This window comes from Engystomops pustulosus, chromosome 8 (genome assembly GCF_040894005.1).
Source record: "Engystomops pustulosus chromosome 8, aEngPut4.maternal, whole genome shotgun sequence".
NCBI lineage: Eukaryota > Metazoa > Chordata > Amphibia > Anura > Leptodactylidae > Engystomops > Engystomops pustulosus.
This window is the reverse complement of record NC_092418.1, coordinates 97,034,343-97,040,342: the sequence shown is the minus strand read 5'-3', so window position 1 is coordinate 97,040,342 and position 6,000 is coordinate 97,034,343. Positions and strand designations below refer to the sequence as shown.

The 6,000-nt window shown below is 41.6% G+C and overlaps 1 long non-coding RNA gene across 1 annotated transcript in view; it reads right to left on the bottom strand.

Annotated features, from left to right (window-relative positions):
- Positions 1–3,643: 3,643 nt before the first annotated feature.
- Positions 3,644–6,000, bottom strand: part of LOC140075701 (uncharacterized) — a 56,956-nt gene continuing 54,599 nt past the window's right edge. Inside the window, exon 3 of the long non-coding RNA XR_011849457.1 lies at positions 3,644–3,754. This is a non-coding gene — a long non-coding RNA (uncharacterized lncRNA). The remainder of the gene's footprint in view (positions 3,755–6,000) is intronic.

Here is a 6,000-nt window from a genome sequence, read left to right as displayed (position 1 = left end):
TTGGGAGGATTTTATATAAAAATAAAAAAATGAATATAATTTTATGTTTTAGTGATAATATTACTGTTTCAGCTTTGTATATAGAGACGTCCTATTCCTGTGTGTGCTGTACATGGTGCGGTCACAGTTACTGCTCCTTTATCACATACATTATAAGGAGAACTCAGCAACGTGTCCTTACACTGTATATCACTGACGTATCACTGTGTGCGTATAGAGGGTGATACGTTGCCTGATCCGCCCCCTGAAAGCAGGGGGAGGAGTCAACCTCGGCAAAAGATAGTGATTTGCTGTTGCCATTATATTCGGCTGTTTCCCAATGATGTCAGTGCCCTTATATGGAGACTGAAATAACTGGGGACCTCCCTCCTGCGGGATGTGTTCAGGCAGGGGAGGGGTTAATGTGAACAGCCCCATATTATGATGGTTTATATTGGTAAGCATCATCATTGTTTTCTGTTTCAAAGAATCAATTTAAAAAAAACTATTAAAAAACATAAGCTGCTTCTGATGCTTCTGACAAAATGTTTATGTGAAAAATAAACATGAAGTTACAAAATGACAAAAAAAATTTTTTTTTCCCCATTGAAGTCTATGGGAGAGTGAAAATCTGCATCAATGTGCAGTTTCCATGCAGAATTCTCAAGTCAAAACGGATGGGAAAAAAAGAGGAAAAAAAAACGCACGCCGAAAATCTGCATTTAAATCGCATATAAAAAATGCACATATTGGATGCAGATTTTGTGCATGACTATCTATAACTTGTGCAGAGCCAAACACACAGGCAGTTTTTTACCTATAAACCAAAAAAAAGAAGAAAGTTTATTTATCAAATGTGTCTGGTGTCTGTGTATGGTTTTTTTGGTTATCTGCGCCTGCTCTGGTGAGGAGCACTTTTGAGACTTTTTAAAAACATTTTAAAAAAGTCGCATGTCATAAATTAGGAAAATCATCTGGATTACTAAATTAAATAAGGCGTAAGTGGCTAAAATACATGCACCGCTAACTTTTGGAAAGTCGCAAAAAAGTCTCAAAAAAAGACCCAAAAGTCGATGATACATATGGCCCACAGTCTATTTTGGTAAAGTGTCTTATCTTTCTCATATCTACCTTATCTATCTATCTCTATCTATCCCATATCTATCTATCTATCTATCTCATATCTATCTATCCCATATCTATCTATCTATCTATCTATCTATCTATCTCATATCTATCTCATATCTATCTATCTATCTATCTCTATCTATCTCAAATCTATCTATCTATCTATCTATCTATCTATCTATCTATCTATCTATTATCTATCTATATCTATCTATCTATCTATCTGTCTATCTATCTATCTATCTATCTATCTATCTATCTATCTATCTATCTATCTATCTATCTATCCATATATCTATCTATCATCTATCTATCTATCTATCTCATCTCTCTCTTCTCACTACTTGTGACCCATTCCTCCTCCCTCCCCAAGTTGACCTTCATCGTTATAGAAGTTTTGGAGAAATGTATTCTCTATGTACAGAAAAGGGAATACTTGTACTATTGCCAGTGGTCTGCTCACTAGAGACCCCCAGCAATAAACCGGGTACTGGACATCCTGAACTCATCCTGCACTAGGCTTGCTAGACATCCTACATTTTACGTAGAAAGGTATACTATTTCACTAAAATCCGGCCTAAAGTGTAACTTAGGGGCACATTTTCTAAAAACAGTGCAGTGTGTACTATCTGCAGTTTTCCTGTGTAGTGTGCAGGGGGCGCCAGATTCAGGATTTGTAGCACCCGTTCTTCATGAATCTGCCGCCCCCTGCACTGCCCCGACAGAGTGCACCAACTTTTTTTTGGGTGCACCTTTAACATGGGGCGCGCAACACATTTTTTTTGGACTTTGCATGTTAAATATAGCGGTCCCACTGAGCACTGGAACAACCAGTTTACACTAAAAAGAATGTGCAAAGTCCGACATAAAAACTGGCACAGGGCCTTTAGTAAATCTGGAGCTATAGTGTTTGGTATTGTTACTGGAGATCTGTTTAATCAGACCTTTGTGTGTGTTCTTAGTAGCAGCAGGACTGTGAAAAATGCATTTATGTTCCAAGATTGTACTGTCCTCACACTGCTGTGCTGTTAAATCTCTGCAACACACAACTCTACAGCCCCACTCTGAGCAGAGGGAAGGGGTAATGTAAACAGCACAGCAGTGTGAGGAAACCATTTTTTCACAGTCCTGCTGCTACTGACATACAAATAGATCTCCAGGGACAATACCTAACACTGTCTATAGCTTTGTAAGGGGTCACTGCTGCTAGACATCTGACCCTACTTTTGTACGAGGGTCCTCCTATGCCCCTATACCCCCCGTACAGCTACACCCCTACATGTACACAGTCCATAGTACATATATACACAGTCCCTTACATGCACACAGTCCATATATACATTTCCTGCTGGTCACCATATTGTCCATTATCTCAGCTGCACTTCTGACCTCTTAGAAATATCCATTTAGCTTCTTTAAAGACATTAAAAGCCTTTGTGGGATTTAGGATGTGATGATGGGTTACAGATGTATGGAGGATTTATCAATTTTCCATCAAACACGAGCAGGCTTGTAGATTTACAACTGGAGATGACCAAAATCTGAGTGGAAAACACAATATTTCACTAATGTTCTGCAGGATAAGACAGACATGGCCCACATTTCCACAAAGCTTTATCTATAGAGGTTATCTGGAGCCATGTGCAACATCCCCCGCCGGGGCCTAACCTTTTTCATGGCTTGGGGAAGCTGGAGCCCTGGGTACCTGAGTGGCTGGCTGATTGCGGCCTAGCGCTTGTCTGCGGTTATGGTGCTTGGTACCAGTGAACTAAGGCATCGTCCACAGCCTGGCCGGTTTTCGGAAAGTGGTAGGTACTAGAAATAGAGAGAGAGGCTGGTGAGGTAGGTTTCTCCCTGGGGAATCCCCGATGTTGGTGTAGGGATCCCTGATGATGGTGAATGTGGCGCCCTTGGTGGTAACAGCCTTGGACAGGGATCACTCAGAGGCGGAGTTTGTAAAGTATTCAACTTTAGCAGTAACTTCATCTGGATAGAGATGTCTTGGTTGGGTATCGTTCCATAGGAGGTTCTCTCAGCCTGGGAAGGTAGCTTCAGGATGGAGAAGATAGTTGGCTGCTTCAGTATCAGGGTAAGACAGACTCCAGAAGGTGGATGTCTCCAGACAGGCCACGTGTCAGGGCAGCATGCCACAGACACATGTGCTTTCAGGATCTCTCTCTTCTCCTGTAAGAGAGGACTCTCTCTCAGGACCTGGAACTTTCCACCCACAACTGGTTTTATAAACTCCCCTTGTGAGGTGGCAAGTTCATTATCCAACCAGCTCTCTCCTTCCATTACAATAGTAACATTGCATCTGATTGGTCAACATTACTAATATTCTTCTCAGGCAGAGAATTACCAGCTGCATTACCATTATCCAGCACTTGAGGCCCCCAGTGAGTTGATCAGGATCATTAAGAAAACCTTATTTCATGGAGAGATTTGATTTTACAACACTAGACTTACCTTTGCGTTGGCAGGGGTGTTGCACAAGCTTCTATCATGTAGCTGGACAGTGATATTCATAGTTGTAATATTCGGTTTTCCTGCAGAGGAAAAAGCTGTTGATTGCTGGGACCAATCCTGGCAGCCATCAACCAATTCCTGGTCCCAGTAAGGACCTCAGGACTTCTACGCTGTCCCCTTCCTGGAAAAACCAGACAAGGCTTGAACAATACATAAAACATTTTAATAAAAGACACATTCTGGATGGTAGGGGTTATACCATATATAGGGGTATTTCCACAAGATTGCAGTCCCCCTGCTGATCATTGGTGGGACCCTGGAAACTCCATGCATCAGGAGAACTCAGACACTATGGTGCCGATGGAAATAGTCAAGAAGTGTGTTCTGCTCTAGGCAGAAGTGGCATATAGATGAATAGAGCAACAGAGTGCAGGGGCCACCAGCTACCCAGTTCTTTCGGGGGATCAACAGACCCCAATTCTCATGATCCCTGGGGGGTCTCACAAATAGGTCCCCACTAATATTCAAGTTATGCTGTGTATAGGAGATATCTTGCCGAAATACAACAAATGTTTTAATTATAACCCAGATTGCGCAGCCATGCCTGAAGTCTCGCCAGCTGTAAAATGGGGGTCCGTGGGCCCCCTTCTTGAGATTGTCTCGACTTTTGCTTGAACCTTCCATTTAACCCCTTAACGCTCTGCGCCGTAGCTCTACGGCGCAGAGGTATAAGGGATGTATGAAGAGGGCTCACGGGCTGAGTCCTCTTCATACAGAGGTGGGGGTTTTTGCATTTTGCACAAAACCCCCACCGCTAATAACCGCGGTCGGTGCTTGCACCGATCGCGGCTATTAACCCTCTAAACGCCGCCCGCAAAGTCGCGGGCGGCGTTTAAAAGACGGCGGCGCGCGGGCGCCGCCATCTTTTTTTCGATCGCCACGCCCCCGAACGTCATCGGGGGGCGGCGATCGGTTACCATGGTAGCCTCGGGTCTTCTTTTGACACGAGGCTACATGGTTTATGCAGGTTCGTTACAATGAGCCAGTGGCTCATTGTAATGTATGACCTGCAAAAACGCCATATATTGCAATACTGTAGTATTGCAGTATATGGTAGGAGCGATCTGACCATCTAGGGTTAATGTACCCTAGATGGTCTAAAAAATAGTGAAAAAAAAAAGAAAAAAAAAAGTTTAAAAAATAAAAAAAATTAATAAAATATTAAAAGTTCAAATCACCCCCCTTTCCCTAGAACGGATATAAAACATAACAAACAGTAAAAATCACAGACATATTAGGTATCGCCGCGTCCCAAAATGCCCGATCTATCAAAATATAAAAACGGTTACGGCCGGCGGTGACCTCCGAGGCAGGAAATGGCGCCCAAATGTCCGAAATGCGACTTTTACACCTTTTTACATAACATAAAAAATGAAATAAAAAATGATCAAAATGTCGCACAGACCTCAAAATGGTAGCAATGAAAACGTCGCCTCATTTCGCAAAAAATGACCCCTCACACATTTCCGTGCGCCAAAGTATGAAAAAGTTATTAGCGTCAGAAGATGGCAAAAAATTTTTTTTCTTTTTTGTACACATTCGTTTAATTTTTGAAAATGTATTAAAACACAATAAAACCTATATAAATTTCGTATCACCGCGATCGCACCGAACCAAAGAATAAAGTAGGCGTGTTATTTGGAGCGAAGAGTGAAAGTCGTAAAAACTGAGCCCACAAGAACGTGACGGTTTTTTTTAAATTTTTCCACATTTGGAATTTTTTTTCAGCTTCGCGGTACACGGCATGTTAAAATAAATAACACTACGGGAAAGTAAAATTTGTTACGCACAAAATAAGCCCTCACACAGGTCTGTACACGTAAAAATGAAAAAGTTATGGATTTTTGAAGTTGGAGAGCGAGAAATTAGCCGAAAAACCCTCCGTCCTTAAGGGGTTAAAGGGTTTGTCCACTTTTAGCAAATAATTGGTCTTGTTTGCATAATGAAAAATCATACCATTTTCCGATATAATTCCTCTCTGTTTTCTAGATCTCTGATTGCTGTCATTCAACACAGAAGTTTAACTCTTGACTTCCTATGGTTAAAAACCGGTCCCTGGTCATGTGATCTTACACAGGTGCATGGCTCGCTACATCACAGAGAGTAATCAGAGCAGTATGACCGCACATTAACATGGAAATAACGAGCCATGCACCTGTGCGATCACATGATCAAGGACCATTTTTTATGCCCACAAGTAAACAATTCATTTTCCTATAGAATGACAGCAAGCAGAGATCTAGAAAAATGTAAGAAATTGATACAGAGAGTATTTTGGAAAGTAGTATAACTTTTCATTACACAAACAATATCAATTATTTGCTGAAAGTGGACAAACCCTTAACCGCGCCTACAAGCCTCTACATC